General features: G+C 43.7%; 1 protein-coding gene across 1 annotated transcript in view; it reads left to right on the top strand.

The window, feature by feature from the left end:
• Positions 1-18,357, top strand: part of EFCC1 (EF-hand and coiled-coil domain containing 1) — a 240,689-nt gene that overhangs the window by 147,662 nt on the left and 74,670 nt on the right. The gene's annotated exons all lie outside the window — the stretch shown is intronic.

Raw genomic sequence — 18,357 nt, 5'->3', positions numbered from 1 at the left:
CAGCGCTATATAAAACCTTTTTAAATAAAATAAATAAATAAATAAATAAAATAAAAAATCCCCACCCTGGTAGGGTGATACCACCAGAGCGGACTCAACTACAAAGAAATGGGAGTTCTTAGATAAAATCTGACTGGATAAGCAAGAATACGGAAAGAAAGAAAAATATTTTAATATACCTGCAGGTTTACCAAATGGAATTTCTATATATATATATATTTTTTTTATTGTTTTAACCTTTACACAGTTATCAAGTTACAATACACATTGTAAAATAATACACTTGATTTCTTTAAACACTCTACTTATCAACAACATTTCCATCATAATCATCTGTTAAAGCACAGTACATCATAATATACAATCTAATCTTCTTCAACAGTATCCTATCCTATCCCACACCGCCAATCTGCTATTGGTTTCCAAATACGAAGCCCTCTTTCCCTTCCCCTCCTACCTTTCCTTGCATAAATTGGCTTTTCCATATTATATGAGGACAGTAAGTTAGCCAACCATACTTGTAGTGTCGGGGGGTTAGGGTCTAGCCAGGCCCTAGCAATGCACAGTCTATATACTGCCATAGCCAAGAAGACAAACTCTTGGTGCTCCCCTTCTTCTGGTACTATTCCTAGGAGTATGTGCACTGGCTTAAGTTCCAACTTGATCTTGAGTGAAATCTCCATGAAATGTTCCAGGTTTCGAAGCAATGTATGTAGCTGTGGGCATAGCGCGAACATATGTATTATGTCCGCCTCTCCTGAATTACAGCGCGGACATGTTATACCCTCTGTCCCTCCCCATTTCACTATCCTTGCTGGTGTGTAATATAGGGAATATATAGTTTTGTAATGCTGCGACTGTAAAGACGCCGAACACAGCGCTGTACGCCCTAAGTCCAAGGAGTCCTGGAACCACCCTAGTTCCCCTTCCAACTTTTCTGCCCATTTTTCACTATGTTTATCCAAGTCATCCTTCATACCACACACAAAACTGGCGTTTAGACTTCTTATTGAGCAATCCCCCCCTAGTCTTATTTTTTCCATTATCTCTACTTTATTGTAGCCAACCGACCCACCTTGCTTATTTCCTAAGAAGCTCCTAATTTGTAGATACTTGAAAAAATCCTTATTGTTCAAACCAAACTTAGTACACAACTCCAAAAAAGTAACTATGCCCTGGACCCCCCAAAAATCTCCAATGCTTATTACCCCCTTTTGCATCCACCTTTCCATTGTTCTATCTCCAAACACCTCTTCTGGAAACGACCTATTTTTGAACAATCTTGTATATCGGTTGAACCTTCCTAGCCCCACTTTTTTCATATATGCCGTCCATACCTTAACTCCTGCCTCAACCGTCTTATATCTAGTCCTTTTAAAACGCCCATACTCCACACAGGCCAAGAAGCAATTTTCCACCTCTTCACCTAGTACGGCCTTATATATTCTTGCAGAGCCCTCTCTTACCCTTGGATCTTCTCCCCCCCCCCTATTAAGCCTTGCATATATTTAATGGCCGCAGCCCAGTAATACAATTTGAAATCAGGCGCGCCCCAGCCACCTCTTTCTCTGGGGAGTGTCATGTACCGATAAGCCCTACGCGTTTTGCCATGGGCCCAAATAAATTTATTGAGAATTCTCTCCAGTGCTAAAAACCATTTTGTTTAAAAAAATAATGGAATTGCCCTAAAAAGATACAAAAATCTTGGGAGTATCAACATTTTTATCACATTTGTACATCCCACCAAGGACAAGTGTAAATTATTAAGTCGTTCTAAATCTAATTTTACCTTCGCCAGTAGTGGAACCACATTATTCTGTACTACTACTTCCAGATCCGCAGATATCTCTACCCCCAAATAGACTGCTGATTTTACCTCTCTTGGATCTACTCTATTTTGTTCATTTTGCACATATTGATTACTCACTATTTGAGTCTTGGTTTTGTTTAAGCTATACCCAGAGACTTTTCCAAAAGATTCGGCCTCCCTTTCTACTTCCACCATCGCCTCCTCTGGATATGGGGTTAAAATAGCCACGTCATCCGCGTATGCCAGTGTTTTCACTTCAGACCCATTCAGACTCATCCTACCAATACCATCATTCGATTCAAGCCGACGCAGGAACGGATCCAAATACAGCGCAAATAGGAGAGGAGACGACGGGCAGCCCTGCCTCGTTCCTCTTTCAATCTTGACTCCTTCTGAGTGCCCCCTACACACCCTAATTCTAGCCGTAGGGTTTTTATACAGTGTCTGCATTGCTTTAATGTATTTATTGCCAATGCCGTTCCACCTCAATACCTCCCACAAATACTCCCAGGAGACTCTATCAAAAGCCTTCTCGGCATCTAAGAAGATTGCTGCCATAGAGTCTCCTGGGATACTCGCTGCATCAAAGAGTGTTAAAACCTGCCTTGTATGTTGTGTGGTCCCCTTGCCTGGTATGAACCCGTGTTGGGAGTTAACAACTAGTTTTTCAATAATTCCTGCCAACCTTCTAGCCAGAATTTTAGAGTAAATTTTTACATCCGCATTCATTAGCGTTATTGGTCGATAAGATCCTGGTTGGTTTGCAGGTTTCCCTTTTTTGAGGATCACCACTATATCTGCCCCCCCCCCAGGAGTTAGGAGTTGCTTCCCCTAGTTGTGCCTTACTCATAACATCAAACATATCCTTACCTAACAGGTCGAAGAAAACTTTATAAAATTCCACAGGTATCTGGTCAGGACCTGCAGCTTTTCCAGAGGGAAGAAGATTTAATGCCTCTATTAGCTCCTCTTTCTTAAAAGGTTGCTCTAACTCCTCCTTACTTTCTAAAGAAATACCCGCTGGGGCCACCCCTCTCAAATATCTCTCTACTTCTTGAGAATTCCCCTCTGTATCTTCTTTATATAATGATGCATAAAACTGCCTGAAAATTTTCCGAATCCCATCTGCCCCTACTACTCGGTTTCCATATTGATCTATCATCTCCAAAATATCAGCCGCCGCCGCTCGCTGCCTGGTACGTGCAGCCAGTAGATGCCCTACTTTTTCGCTAAATTCATATATCCCCTCTTTTTTAGCCAGATATTCCCCCACCGTCTTAGTTAACATATACTCAGAGGCTTCTGCCTTGAGTGACACCATTTCCAATAATAATGGCTCCAGAGACAGTTGTTGATGTATCGCTTCTCCCAGTTCCCTCTCTGCATCAAGAAGTTTCGTGTTTAATTCCATCATCCTATTTTTTTCCTTTGCTCTTGCAGCTAACACGTATCTCAGGGTCTCCCCTCTTACCCCAGCCTTAAAGGCGTCCCAAACCATTCCCGAGCTAGCAGTACCCCTGTTAATATCCCAGTAGCCTCTAATCCAGGATCCCATATGTTCTTTGTATCCCTCCTCCTGCAATAGTGCCCTTTCAAATTTCCACTCCCTTTTTTCCCTCCTGTCTAATCCTATTTTGATTGTTAAAACCAGAGGACTATGATCTGAGATTAGGCGGGGGTACTTTTCTATTGCAGTTGCGTTAATGAGGGATCCAGAAATTAGAAAGTAGTCCAACCTAACCATCACTTTATGAGGGACAGAATAGAATGTGCTGCCATCCATAGCTGGGTGCAGCTCTATCCAGGGATCAAACAAGGAATTGTTGCTAACCAGGTCACATAGTGCCCTATAAGTTCTTTTTTTTCTCCCTGAGTAGGGAGTCCCTGACTGTAGTATAGGATTCCTAAAATCATGTATATTCAGATCTCCACATAGCACAATTGGTTCAGGCCAGCTTGCGAGCTCCGAGTCTAAGTATTGAAGAACCTCAGGGTCATCTTGCGTTGAGCCATATATAGTTACCAGAGTGAACTTCTCACCCCTAAAAGTCAAATCCAGCATGACCCAACGCCCCCACTCATCTTCCTGTTTTTTGTTTACTACCACATCCCTGATCTTCCCTAGGATCGCGACCCCTCTATTCCTTGTAGCTTGTTTTGAATTAGCTAAAACAGTAAATCCTAGTTGTCCTAAAAGATAGGCTTGTGCCACCTCTATATGAGTCTCTTGTAGGCATACTACATCCAGATGTAGCCCCCCCCAGCAACGCCGCCACTCTATTTCTCTTATTGGAATCATTTAACCCACACACATTAATACTCGCAATTCTACAGTTCATTGCAAATTTTCATGTTTCCAAGGCGTCTTCCCCAGTCACTTAATACAGTATTCAGAAAGATATAATCTATAATTCCTGCATATCTAGTATCCATTGCAAATTTTATATACCACATACCAAGTGTACTCACAAACAACATAAAAGTAAAAAGTATATTGTGCTTAAACATTTCAGAAAAGTTAACCAATTTTTTCCCCTTTTGAACCCCCTTTTAACCCCCCTTTTGACCCCCCTTACCCTTCCCACCCCAACGATACCCCCCCCCCCCATTTTCTGGCAAATAGGTCAATAAGACCTATGTGTGGCCGCTTTGGATAGTGCTAATCGCACCCTCCTCCCACCCGGGATCCTGCCAGCTCGTAATAAACCCTTAGTTGGATGTCACCTAAACAATGTTAAATTATTCTGTTACCCCCCCTTTTGAGTTTTTAACTCGTCTAGAAACTGTTGAGCCTTAATCTCCGACAAGAAAAATCTTGTTCTTCCCTTCGTTACCACCTTAAGCTTTGCTGGGAAGAGGAGGTATGCTTCTGAACCCTTTGCTTGTAAGGGCGCTATCATTTGCCTTAGCCTCCACCTTCTCTCTACTGTGGCGTGGCAAAAATCGGGCCTGGCAAAAAAGGTGACGCCCTCTGTTGTGCGCCATTTGTCAGGTCTAGCTTTCTCGATAATTTCTTCCCTTAGGAGGTAGTTTCCTATATTCACAAGGATCGCCCGGGGTAGGCTCCCCTGCCCCCCCCCCTCCTTGACCTTTCTTCAATGTGAAGGGGAATCTGTGTGCTCTCTGTATCTCTTTTTCCCATTGCCAGTCGGACTCGGGAAATGCACCCTTTAATAAGGTAACCACAAAGCGTCTTGTATCTTGTCCCTCTTGCCCTTCCGCCACCCCCAGGATTCTAACGTTATTTCGTCTCTGGCGATTTTCAAAATCTTCCAGTTTCCACTGGAAGTCCTCGGAGAGTTTTTCCTGGGTGGTTTGGAAGGTTTGCCAACTCCCGACATCGTCCTCCAGCTTGCCTGTACGTTCCTCTACCTCCGTAACTCTGTCTGCAATCTCGTCATATAGCTTATTCATCTTCCTCATTGTGTTCTGTATTTTTTTTGAAGCCTGCCTCGCTCTCCGGCTCTCTGTCCTTGCTTCTGTTTGAATTTGCTTTAAAGTGCTGAGCAGAATATCAAAAGGAGCTGATTGTGCTGTAGCCTCAGGAGGCATTTCCCTCGTGTTGTTCTCTTCAGAATAGGTTAAAGAGGTAGCCGAATAATCCCATGTTAATCGGTTGCCAGCCCCAGATGGTGTCTCAGTGTGGCGCCTGCTTAACATTGATAATCTTTTCAGTTTTTTTCTAGTCGTGTTTTTGCCAGAGGTACTTGATCCTGAGCTTGCACGCTCATCTGAACTACCCTCGGTAGTTTGATCTGTTTCAGTACCCTCATTAGGTGAAAAAAACTCTCTCTCTGTTGAGGGTCCTTCCCCAATCATATTTAGGCTCTCTTCACAGTATTTTTTATTGCTAGTTATAATGTTTTTTTCCACCAGACTTGCATCCCTCCCCCACGTTTTGTCAGAATTCTGGCCCAAGCCCAGCTCAGTTTCCATCAGCATTATGGCTCCCAACATATCTGAATTACCTATTGGGCCTCTCCTCATCTCACCTTCTGAAGTTGCTGTATTTTCAACTGATCCTGGCGCCGAGCTCCTCCTGCTAAGGGCGCTTGCCTGCTCTGTTAGCGACTCAGTACTTGCTGCAGTGGTAACATCGATGTTTTTGTCGTCCGAGGCTAGGCTGGGGGGTTGCTTGGCAACCCTGCGTTCGACGCTCCCTGCGCCCTCAGCGTCCTCGCGGGTGCTCCCGACGGCTTCAGAGACACTGCCGGTTACAGGCATACCGCTACTGCCGCTGCTCGCATTCCCCTCGCTACAACCAGGGATCTTAGGAGAAAAGACTCCCACCAAGGTAGACTGCCGCAATGGTGGCTCTTTATTTTTACTTTTATCTCTGTCTTTGTCTTTTTCCGTTGCCTTCGCAGAGTCTGTATCACTCACAGACGCTTCATTTCCCCGTCCGCCCTGACCACCTGGAGTGTTTACTTTTCCCCGCGGCTCCGGCTTCTTTCTCGGAAGGGGGACAGTGTTTTTCCGCACTGCACCTGATGAGCGCGGAGGGCCATTCATGTTAAGCGCCTTCTCGTTCAGCCCCGCTGTGGCGGCAGACTTTTCCAAAGCTTGAACCGCCTGTCCTTTCTCTTTGCCTTGTCCTTTCTCCGGCTTTGGGGGTCGCATTTTTGCCGTCTTTTGCTGGGGCCTTATCCAGCCCGCTTCTTTGAAAAAAGTTTTTACTGCCACTTGTGCCAGGCTCCAGGTGTCTCTCTGCTCCCAAGACGCGAACCACTTCCTTGATCTTTTGACAAAATTACTGAGAGTATCGTCGTCAGTGTTGAGACACCTCAATCCGGTAAGAAAGCTCGCCAGGACCCAGTTAGTAAATGACATCAGGGTTTACTTGTTGTTACATCCCGATGTCCCGGTGTTACACCCCGGTGTGGGAGAGAAGGTTAATGCGACCGCTCAGCACTGTCCAGCCGCGGCCATCTTGCCTCCTGCTTTCTCACTATGTAAAGCGCTCTGATACTCTCGGGTCCAGCAGCGCTATATAAAACCTTTTTAAATAAAATAAATAAATAAATAAATAAAATAAAAAATCCCCACCCCGGTAGGGTGATACCACCAGGGCGGACTCAACTACAAAGAAATGGGAGTTCTTAGATAAAATCTGACTGGATAAGCAAGAATACGGAAAGAAAGAAAAAGATTTTAATATACCTGCAGGTTTACCAAATGGAATTTCTTTATTTCTAGGGTAACTGGGGTATAAATAAAAAGTTTCTTTTGGGTTTTTATTGAACATAATTGTTTAATTAACCCTACTATGTGAATGGCAACATGTTTTGGCCCATACTAAGAGCCTGTTCGGGTCTCGGGCCTTAATCAAGGCTGTTTGATGTATCCCTGGCTTGCTACACATGCATACCATGCACATACGTGAGGCCTAAGGCTCCCACCTGTCTTGATCTTCTGTCCTTGGGGATTACCCTTAATCAGACTTTTTCGAGGGTCATACGAGTCTGGAGCCTGATGTCATTCTGTAGTCAAACATTCATCAAGGATCAGGCACCATTGATACGCCTACATTGTCTTCCAGATCGCCGCCGATTCCCAAGGACAGAAGCTAAAGACAGGTGAGAGCCTTAGGCCTCACGTATCTGCATGGTATGCATGCGTAGCAAGGCAGAGATACATTAAACAGCCCTGACGTCGGCCCAAGACTGGATTCATGGTCAGGGAAGTACAGACATTTTTCTAGGCCACTTGTAATCTAGCCTAAGCATTGTTATGGCTGTATTCTATCATGAGAACTTACATGTCTTGTAGAGAGCTCATGAGGATTACAACAAGACTAAGTCTATGCTTTCCAGGCATAACTTTGCTTAACACACTCAAAATTAATATCGTAAACACTTGACTTTCACATCAATAAATGTTATTGAAGTCAAGTTCCATTAGATGCCGCTATTAATGGCTCTCTATAGTGATAATGGTTAGTCCTTGGTTATTATTGGTTATTGGGATTAGTCATGTGCTGTCAAAGAAAATATTCCATGCACTTACTTCAGTTTCATCTACTTCCCTGGGGCTCTGAAGCAGAGTGCCACGCACCGTAAAGTGCTTCAATGACTGGGCAGGGATAGTAATCACTACACAAATGGAATTACAATGCAATACCTAAACATTTAGAGTATGTGGCTAACTGCCACAGCTGCCAACTATGGAACTGGGGAACCATGTTCGAGTCTTGGTGTTGGCTCAACATCCTGTGATTCTGGGAGAATTAATGTATCTCTCCATGATTAAAAGAAACTAAAATGAATGTGTCCTTGAATAATGTAACTGGTGCTCATGTAAAGCACTCCAATACCTTTGGGTCGAAATTGCCTTATATAAAACTGCAAAAAACAAAGCCCAAAAATAAATTGACGTGTGTATTTAAGTGATAGTATACTCAAGAATTCACTGGCCTTGTCAGAAAAGACAGGTGCATCTACCTTTGTGTGCCTGCTTGTGTGTGTGCTTGAGTCTTTAACTGTGGCCAGTGGCAGCTGTTATGGAGCTGTGGTGGTGAGGCGGGCAGGGAATGGGAGGAAGGCGGTGGTGTTTAAAAAGAGAAAATTGCACTTACCTGGCCGGCGCCTCTCCTTTGTTCTTCTTACTTCGCCAAGGCAGAAACAGAAAGTACCCAGGCACCCTGGCCAATCACGACGCTGCTGATAGCAGCATAGTGATTGGTCTGAGCGTCGTGGCTTAGTGCTCAGAGAGGGAATGGGAGCCTGAGCATGTTCTCCACCCAGGCTGTAATGCTGGCTGTAGAACATGCAAAGTGCGCATGACGGTTTGGCCGGCCCGAGACAACCGGCCAAATCGTCACTCGCACTTATGTGCCCATACCACTCCTCCCCCTGCTGGCAGACAGACCTGCCCAGCCCAGCACTGCCCTGCCCCACACCACCCCGCCCGCCCCTTAATCAAACCCCTACCAGTACCGTAAAAATAAAATGATAATAAGGTTATGTTATAATCATTTTATTTCTCATGTGGGGCTACGCTCCTCCGCCATAGCGGAGGAGCCACCAATTACTGTGTCTGTGTGTCAGCTATTGTGGTAAAAAGGGAAGGAAACAGAGTGTGAGTTGCCATTTAATGTGGTTTGGTAATTTTCATATACACTGCCCCCAAAATAATTACCCATGAAAATAATCTGTTGAGGGGTGAAACAGCATGCAAGGTCCTAGCAGATGTGAGGGTGGAGCATGCAAAGAGAAGGAGACACTGTGGCAAACGTTTTTTTTCTGTGCTTCATTTGCACACAACAAAAAATAGAAACAAGCAAAGCACATGCAAATGAAGTATGCAAATACATTGCTGGTGTTTTAAACATGATGCAAATCATTGTTTATACTACAAGAACAAACAAGCATCTCACAAATAGTTAATTGCATAAGGTAGTGCATTGCTGAGCAGATCATGCTAAAATATGGATGAAAACCATGTTCTAAAACCAGTAGCGATGCAGCGCGCGCACCAAAATTCGTTTTATTCATTTAAATGTTTATTTACCTCCGTTCATCCATATTAAGGTGTTTACTACCTCCCACCCTGCCCCTCCCCTGCCCCACCTCACCGCCCCATGGAACTCCCTCCATGGGCTGCTACTGTCTAAAAACCCAGTTGCAGCCGGAATGACTCGCGACTGGGGGGCGCGAGGGTGTAGGGGACGCACGGGGGTGTAATTTAAATTTTTTTTAAAAGTTGCACTTACCTTCGCCGGCTGGTCCCGTCCCGTGATGGGTCTGCTTCTCTCTCTGCTCCTTGTAGGAAGCAGGCAGACTCCCTCCTCTCCCCTAAGCCAATCACAATGCTGCAATGGCAGCGTTGTGATTGGTTGGGACATCGACCATACAGGCGTCTATGGAGAGGCCATTTTCTGCATGTAGGCTGCATGCAGCCTACATGCAGAAAAGGGAGAGTGCGTATGACTGGTTTAGTCGGCCCTGGTGCTGACCAAATCAGTCGGCACCCAGAATGACTCACGGGTGGGGGGCGGTGGAGCACACAGGAAGGGGGTCACGCGGGGTGGTTTTTTAATTAAAAAACAATATCACGTACCTTCGCCGGCGGGTCTTGTCCCATGCCGAATCTGCTTCCCTCTCTGCTCCTCTCAGGAAGCAACTAGCCTTCCTCCCATCACCTAAGCCAATCACAATGCTGCAATAGCAGCGTTGTGATTGGCTGGGACGTCGATCACACAGGCGTCTTATGGGAGGCCATTTTCTGCATGTAGATGACTGCTTTGGTCGGCCCTGGGGCAGACCAAACCAGTCAGCACCCTCAGAGTGGGCAAGCCACTCTTTCCCTGCCCTAGAGCAGGACTGACCCAAAACCAAACCCTTCTGCTTTTTCACAGTGCGAGAAGCAGAAATATACAATTGTATTTATAATACCATTTTATGTTTCTGCTTCTCACACTGCGAGAAAGCAGTGGGCTTACACTCCTCCGCCCACACGGAGGAGCCGCTTCTGCTAGAACCGGGAGAACTGTATTGTAAACGAAGAAAAAGTCCATAAGGCTGACAACCCTCAGATGGGCTAGAATCAAATGGAAATAAATGGAACCCATGTGTGATCTAGGAGAAGTAAACTAAGGGATCTCCTTCCCATAGGATTATTGAACTCTTGACCTCTCATTACAACACTGTATATAGAGATTTTTTGTATATCTTTACATTCCAGTATATACAGTTCTTAATGCACATTACTTGTGATTTATAGATATTTTTACGATCACTCTGTCTTTGGAAGCTATTTGACAAGTTTCTCAAACCTCACTTAGCAACTGAGTGCTTTGGAAATACTTCCCAGGAATATTCTATTACCCATAAAATAAATATGTGTATTTTGGCGTCCCACTGTCCACTTCCACTTGAGTGGGAATTACATCAGTCTTGTAACAAACCCTCTTACGGTATTTAAGGCTGTTGCCAAGGCGCCTCTCCCACGCTCCTTCAAGTTTTGCTAGGTAGGTTTGTACATGCAGGCATATGGGAAGCATTTGTATGTATGTATCTAGAGAATGTATAGGCAGCTCTCATATTTTAAATGACTTATTTTAAAAGCAGATATTTTCCAAGAGCATTGGATCTCAAAGGCTATGTTGGAAAGATAATTTAAACAAGGATATAGGCAATCAAAATATTTGATTTACATGGAGATAAAATTTACATTGTTTCATCTCGTTTCTTCTCGTCCTACATTTTTTGTAGCAGTGATGGTGCTCGAATGTCCAAGGCTGCGCAGTCTTGAATCCACCTCATGCCTCTTTAATACACCACCCAGTTCTCCCTGTCCCTTTAGCCCACGCTTGCTGGTTGCTGCTTCCTCCCTTTGTCACAGTTTTACAGCCTTTACCTTCCTCCTTCTATTACCTTTGGGTTTTTCTTTCACTTGCTCAAAGTATGATAAAGAAAGATAAATGCAGGTCCCCAGAATTGAGTGCTGTTGGACCCCACCTGCAACCACCAGCTCAAATTAAGCACTGGGGACAGCCCATTGCTTATCATTCATTTGCTTTCAGGTTTATCTTGTTTTCTTGCTTCTTATTCGACGGCTTTCCTCCCTCTTCTTGTGTTTGCCCCAGGGCTGACCTGGCCGTAGAGGGCACCAGGCGTTTCCCCGGTGGGCCGGAGGGGTGGGGGTCGGTTTTATACCCGTCGGGCAGTTTTGATACTGGGAGTCGGTTTTGCACCAGTGTTGAAATGTAGGCCCCCTGTAACAAAAGCGGAAGCTCACTAGCACCCCCACTCCCGGGGAGGCGGTTGACCTGCAATCTGCCAGGACTGGTTGCTATTCCTAGTCCGCCCGTTGTTTGTCCCACCCCTAGAACATAGATTCTTTAACCACCTTTTTACTGGATGCCTTGTATTCTTCCACTCTAACATTCAGGGAACTATTTTTCCTTCACTTTTAGTACTTAATGGGAGTTTTTTTGTGTTTTCTTGCGCTCTCCCTCACATCCCTGTGCCCTTCCACTTTCAATTTTGCGATTCGGTTTTTTTTGTACTTTTTTCCAATGTAATCTCCCTATGTATACACATTTGGCCTACTCTAGCTTTTTAGTCAACAACACTTTCATTTGCTGACTTTTTTTTTAGCTCACTCTTACAGCATTAAATGTGCCACTACAAGTCCCATAATACAATCTGCTGTTGACTAAAAAGTCACGACAGTTATAAGAAGGTTTCACACGTGACTTGGGCCTCTTAACAACAAACGATTGACACACTCGTGCATATATACAAATATTATATAAATGCATGCAGCGCAGCCTGGCCTGCGCAGTGCTGCATTAGCCCTGAAGCAGTGAATGTCATGTGTAATGAGCACGCGTTCTGGAAAGGGCTGGAGGGGGGAAGGCCGCCATCTGCCCGACCGTGCCTGGCCCACACCCAACTGGCTGCAGGCCCGTCCATCCGCTGTTAAAACCTTTCCTAAAGCACACATGTCTCTTCCGCTGGAAGCAAACATGGAACTCATTTCTCACCAGCATTTCTGTATTCCTCCCAAGTATCAGGCGTGAGAAGCCAGAGGTGATAAACGACAGGCCTGTCATCTAAAAATGGCACAACACCTCCACACCTCGGGTACCACGAATATTGCATCTGAATGAGCGACGCCGGTGGGTGGCAAGCTAGTTTCTGAGAGCACCATTTGCATTAGAAAACTGATAATAATAAAAATAAATAAATAATGAGGAGGCAGCGCCCAATTTTCAGATTATTGTGATTTCCACTGAAAGGCAGCCCTTGCCAGGTTAATAATAAATTCTGCAAATTGAAAACCGCGACCTGGTTTCTTTCCTGGGCAGGCCGCATTATTAGTTCCTCTTCTTGGACCATACTAAACTCCCCAGCTCTCCTTGGAGACGTTTTGTAAAGAAATGCATTTTCTGACAGTTCTTGGCTTGTTTGCCTGGCTCTGAAAGGCCCCTGCGTCGAAGCGCCCTGCTTTGTACCGGCAGCAGCTGTGGCGGATTGAACAAAAGCGCTCCGTGACGTTTATCTCTTTAACTTGGCACTCGCTTTTCATTTGGCTACATATGGAATATTGTTCGACACCTCAGAGGTCGCAGGAAATGGTGAGAACCGTGCTCGGTGCGGGATCGTCCTGAAACCATTTATTTAAGTCGGTTCGTTCGCTTGACCTGAAAAAAGAATTTTGTTTCAAATCGTAGTGTTTTAAACGATTTGTTCAGCAGCCCATGGGTGAAACTAATATCCCCAGGCAGACCTCACCATTTAATTCCGCTGCTTACAGAAAATACTTTTTTTGTGTGTGTATAATACACATTTGGAGATGGAAACTAAGGGCCTTATTTATGAAGGACTTGCGCCGCCGATGCGTCACTTTTAACATGGGAAAAAGTGACGCACCGGTGGCGCAAGGCCTTCATAAATAAGGCCCTAAAGGTGGGCGAGACCGCAAAATAAGAGAGAAAACCGAGCCAGAGCCGAGGCAAGGGTATGGCTTGGCTCTAAGAGCCATGGGGCAGATGTATCAAGCTATTTTTTAGTCGCAAACGCTGCGATTCGCTAAAAAACAGCGTTTGCGACTAAAAAATAGTAAAATGGTATGTATGAAGCAAAATGCCTCGCAATAATAAGGAATCGCAAATTTTGCGATTCCTAATTTTGCGTCAGCATTTAAGAAATCGCAAATTGCGATTTCTTAAATGCAATGTATCAACCATTTAAGAATTGCGAATTTAGGCTAAGAAATCGCAAATTACCATCAACTTGTAGTTGGTGGTAATTTGCGATTTCATTTACAAATGCACTTTATGCAATTTGTAAAGGTTGCATGTGACGCTCATACATGCCCTTAGGGCATGTATGTGCGCCATGTGCGCACACATGTCATTTTCAGGGGTGCAGCAGGGTGTTCTTGAGACACCCCTGCACCCTTGAAATTATTCTCAATTTGCGATTAGCAAATTGCGAATCGCAAATTGAGAATAATTTCTCATTCATTCCTATGGACCTCCTGGCCCATAGCAATGATAGGGAAATTATTCCTTAATTGCGATTACCAATTTGCTAATCGCAATTAAGGAATTTTAAGAAATCGCTAAAAAATAGCGAATTTCTACATACATACCATTTTGCAATTTCTAAATAGCGATTCCTTAAAAATTGCTATTAAGAAATCGCAAAAGGGAATGTTGATACATCTGGCCCCATAACACGAGCCGAGCCATTGACCATTTTGGCATGTACATCATGCAATAAGCGTCATCCACATCATGCAATAAATATCATGTAAAAATCTGATAAAGGGTCTTAATTTTTTTTTTAAGTGGTTTCTTTTATTAATTTGCAGAACCACTTCACTTTAGAGCATTAGACATTTTTACTGCATTTAGAGGCATTTTTTAAGAAGTGATGCTTTCTAAATATGAGCTTAGATGGATTCATGCCCTCTTCTTGCCCTAGCGATGATGCTGTTAGTGAACCACGAGGCACGTTATTTGCCATATGTGTCCTTTAGGTGGCCTTGTTTTTTTATTACAGATGAAGCAAGAGTGAAGTGCACTACAACATTTGAAAGAGAGGTTTTTGTCTACGTAACACCCTGAACTGAATTATTTTAAGGCGGTCTCAAATGTGATGAAAAAGGAAAAGAGGTCTGCATGAAATATGGATCACTAGCTTTTCCCCTTCTCCTTTTCCCCTTTTCCTCCTTTTTTCCTTTTCCTTAATATATTACAGATGTATATTATTTGTCACATACTGATTTATATTTATTATATTGTTTTGTATCCTATTAAATTGCCTATCTTTGATTTCCAATAAAAATTTATGACACAAAAAAATAAATATGGATCACACATTTTGGTGAAGCAGGGAATGTGGGATCGAGCCCCTGTTACTGGTTGTGCAATTCAGCAACTAGATGGATGTCTCTTTCTCCCGTTGTACATGAAAGTTCAATGCTTTGTGTTTAATTATTCGAGGAGCTACATCAATAGTATTACATAATGAATCAGGATGAAACAAAATGGCTTTCTAGAAAATGGTTGGTGAGTGTGGTAAGTGGGGGCAGCAGAAGCCATATCAGCTCATTATTGGCTCGAGGTTCGAAGATAACCTGGAGCTGAGCTAGAGCCAGTCATCTGACTCGAGCCTTCAGTGGCTTGTCCACCTCTAAAGGAAACAGGATACCAGACTTGTTGCAAAACTGGGAATTATTTGACTTGGGTTTTCCTTGAAATTATTATGGGAATCCTATTTTAATCAGCTCTCCTTTAAACATACAAACAATATTATTGATTTCCCTAATCTTTTGTTCCTTCATAAGGTTGCACAGCGTGTAACAAGTGATCTCTCCAAGATCTCCCATGTGACATGAACACACCAGGAGCATCAGGTTAGCCAACCACATCAATCTTGAATCCCATCATTATAGATACAAATGATTTGTCTACCTACGCCCAAGACATGGGAAAGATTTCCTGAAATATTATAGAAGCCTAGCCTTTTCTGCTCAGTCTATTAATGGAGACATCAACGAAGTCACAGGCTCCTGATGACTCTACCAAACACACCTAAGTTAGGTCAAATGCCTCAAGAAGGACCGACCACTGTGGTGCTGGACTTTCTGGGTCCTGGCCAATGGTTTTTCATCAAACGCACTGCAGCTCTTGGAGCACTGTACTAATTTGTGCCTTTTTTGAATATCAACACATAAAAACGAAGTGACCGTATTAAAGATGGAAAAGGGTACATTGCGTCCTAGGTAGTTACTCTCACTTAGAGCTTTTAAGATATTGGATGAGGTGGTCTCACCCATGCAATGTGGCATGCTTCATCGTCGGCCACATCATCCTACACAGATAAGATAGTACTACCAGGGTGGACTCGACCTCAGGAGATTGTAAAGGGAGTTCTTCGAATATTATTCTTCTGGTTGAAATTCTAGAGATCCAGTTAAAAACTGTTAAAACACCTTAAGGTAAACCACAAAGTAATACTTTATTAGTTACTGCCTTGGGCATGGGTAAAAAGTACTGAAACTGAAATTTAGAAGTTGTTACTGAGTATAATGACCCAACCGTCCCCCCATTTTGCCAACATGTTTCTCCGTCACAATAGCAATACACTGTCTCTGGAATTCATCAGGGCTCTTAATGGATCCCTACACTATACCAATCTAGTGACAAGAAATAAAGTGAGGACCTACCTCCCTTTCGATACATTGCAAATTTTTTTCCTAGGGCAAAGACAGAAGCTCTTAGTTGAGTATAACATATCATGAATGCCACTTACATACCCACGGTCGTAGTTCAAGTAATACATTGTATTGTGGCACACATGACAGCAAACACAGCAGATAACACAGCATGCATTGCAGAGGGTGAACACACGTGGAACAATCATGCATTATTCCAAACATCATTAAATAACCTTACCTAATGTAGGTTATCCCTGCAATTTCTGGTCTGAACAGGGGTACCGACTCCTGCAGTCACACACTGTGGGAGGTATTTATATTGGGCAAATGAAGTACGTAAAGCTGAGTAGTACTTTATAGAACTTGAAGAGCATAGGATCAATGTTGTTCCTTATTCTCAAAGAATTAATAAGAAATATTAAATCAAACAACAGAGTTTCAATCTTCCACACTTATTAAGTGGGGGGGCCGTTTGCTCATAGTGCTAAGTCAAAAAGACAGAATTTCCCTGTATACACTCATCCAAAAACTTACTGGTCAAGGGAAATCGCTGGCAAACCTCATATCCCTCCCCTTAGGTCAGCCGAACTGAGGGACAAGGCTACAGGGGAGGAGAGCGTTTATATGTGTGGCAGCTGCAATATAAGGCGAGTGTCTCCCAGTTCCTTGCGGTCATGTGATCAATCACGTTGCCTGTAAGCATGCTAAAAGAACAAGCATTCTGATAGCATTTTATTTTTGGGTACTAAATTTCTGAAGTCAAAGCGCTCCATCAGAAGTTTTACAAGACAACCAAGGTGATAATCCCTCCCCTAAATTCCCAATAGAGGGTTAGAAACTGGAACACCTACGTTTAGTAGAGCACTGTGGGGCATTGTCATTTTTTTAACATCTGAAAACTCTTGCAAAATTTTACACAATGGAGCATTGGATCTATCTGTAGATATTATTACAGGTAATAGTAATGTGCCATTGTTTTTACGTCTGGCTTGAAAGTACAGCTAACTGCAAAACCCAATGGTGGCAATTATTTAAAATATACATATAGTGGGATTTGGGATTTCCCGTCAGAGTATTCCTGTTTCACCTCCTACTATTTGCTGTTTAATGTATAAATCAGCCTCCTTTTGGAATGTAAACAAAACAATGGCTTTGAGTACATGAAATACTTTGAGTTCACAAAATCAATATAACAGTCGTCAATGTGTCAGTCTTTTCTTTAGTTGCTGAATCTTCGAACACCAGCCAAACCAGCCAACACGTATTTCGTCTTTGGGTACAATAACCCTCGACTTCCTCATGGCTGAAATCCGGATAACATTGGTTCCATCTGCATAAGTCTTGTTATGTTATGTTATGTTATGTTATGTTATATTTGTGCTTCTATAGCGCACGGCCACTCCATTTGGAGCATCCCGGCGCTTTTTCGAAGGTACCCACCAAGTGAGGTAGAAACATAACACTGAAGGGATATGTAACACACGCATAAAGAAAAAACAGCAGCGGTCTAAGGGAAAAGCCATGTTTTAAGGGCCTTTCGGAAGGACATCAGGCTAGAAGCCTGTCTTAGCGAAATCGGAAGCTCATTCCAGGCACGCGGGGCTAGATAGCGGAAGGACCGACCTCCTGCTCTGGCGCGCTTAATAATGGGAACCTTCGCTTTGGATAGCGCGGCAGATCTAAGAGATCTGGAAGGCTGGTACCAAGACACACGATTGGAAATATATTTTGGACCGATACCGTGTAAGGCCTTGTAGGTCGTAGTCAAAGTTTTAAAAAGAATCCTTTTATCAATCGGGAGCCAATGTAAGGTCGAAAGAAGAGCAGTAGCTCTAGCTCTTCTTGGGAGACCAAAGACCGCTCGGGCTGCAGAGTTCTGAGCAACTTGAAGACGCCTGACCAGGTATTTGGGAAGCCCCAAAAATAAAACATTGGCGTAATCCAGTCTGGAGCCAACCAGTGCCTGGACAATAATTTTCCTGTGCTCAATGGATACCAAAGGTAGAAATTTACGTAGCATCCGAAGGATGCCAAAACATTTCCCAGTGAGAGAGGAAATATGTAGTCCAAAAGAAAGGTCATTGTCAATGATCACTCCCAAATTTTTGGCCTTCTGGGATGAACTAACTGGGGGAGACATCTCCTGCGGCCACCAGGGTTTCCAATCCGGCTCGGAGGTGCACCCGAAAAAGAGCAGCTCCGACTTGTCGGAGTTGCATTTCAGTCCATGGTGTCCTAGCCACTCAAAAACCGCACTCAGACAGCCTCTGATCTGATCGTCGTTAAACAGACCGTTCCTGTTGCTCACAAACAGGAGCTGGGTATCGTCAGCATAGGTGACAATCCGGGCACCAAAAGACTCCGCGACCGCT

The sequence above is a fragment of the Lissotriton helveticus genome, chromosome 9 (genome assembly GCF_964261635.1).
Source record: "Lissotriton helveticus chromosome 9, aLisHel1.1, whole genome shotgun sequence".
NCBI lineage: Eukaryota > Metazoa > Chordata > Amphibia > Caudata > Salamandridae > Lissotriton > Lissotriton helveticus.
Note: the sequence above shows the minus strand (reverse complement) of the source record. Positions and strands in the feature narration are given on the sequence as shown.